Source organism: Oryzias melastigma, linkage group LG13 (assembly GCF_002922805.2).
Source record: "Oryzias melastigma strain HK-1 linkage group LG13, ASM292280v2, whole genome shotgun sequence".
NCBI lineage: Eukaryota > Metazoa > Chordata > Actinopteri > Beloniformes > Adrianichthyidae > Oryzias > Oryzias melastigma.
Genome location: NC_050524.1, coordinates 2,819,258 through 2,820,452, shown reverse-complemented (window position 1 = coordinate 2,820,452; position 1,195 = coordinate 2,819,258).

Below are 1,195 nucleotides of genomic sequence, written 5' to 3'. Positions count from 1 at the left end.
TGAAATGAGTTTTCTCCGGAGAGTGGCTGGGCGCTCCCTTAGAGATAGAAAAAAAACATGTAAAAAACATTTGATTTGTAATTTTTAAAAGTATATGAATTTCAGTTTAATTAATATATTTTTAAGCTATATTCTGCTGGTGAGGCTCTCCCTGGTATACTTACTGGAAAGACTACTGGAGTCATAGAAGGATATGTAACAAACTTTTATTTTAGTTGAAAACATGACACATTTTTTGAAGGCTATTTATGCAGCATTTAAAAAAATTTTATGAAAAGCTTAACATCAACATTTGATAATCTGTGACTAGTCTGATTTGACCCAGTGATTTATTTGTTTTTTTCTGTCTTTGGCCAGAAATGGACATTTTGTTAATAATAAGAAATATATTTGAGGACATTTTATTATTGTCTCCATCCAAAAAGAATTTTTGACATTTGATCTCTGGAAACATTGTATTTTTCACTGCATCGCCCAAAACCAGCTGCTAGAAAATTCTGCAGCACCTGACACTCAAAATGGACCTGTGATAGTTTATGATCCATTTTGGTCTGAACATGAACTAACAGTGAAACATCCACGTTAACGCGTCGGTGCCAGCAGCTATTGATGGAGTCATTGAGCGATAGTAATGTCAGGATTTGAAGACACTATTTTTTCCATATCGTTCTGCTTGCAGGGATAAATGTAGGGATAGGGAGAAGCTAGAGGGATAGGGAGCAACTTGTCCTTAATTTCCTCATTTCTAACAGTCAGGCTGCACGCTAGGAGCCCATGTTTATCATGTGAACAGCATTAACAGGATCTTCGTCCATTCCACAGTATTTAGGGTTTCAGAAATTAAGAATCTGTACAACTGACCTGCATCTCTCCTACTTCACTCTTATTTACCCTTATATATTGTATAAGTGTTCACTACGACCTGTCGCCCGCAGCACGCCCGTATAGAGAAAAGTGTATGAACATTTTTCTCCCCACAAATTCACAGAGCGGTCTACAACCTTGATATTTAGAGTGGCCCACCTGTGTGACCTGTACAGGTTTGACCCCCAGTTTCAAATTAATTCGAGCAATTTGAAGTTAAGTCCATCCAATCAGCACATCTGAAGTGTTTCCTTCAACAGAACTTTCCAAAGTGTCCGTGTGACATCCGTAAATAAAGGAACTTCTCCCACTCAGTCTGTGTTGACACTTT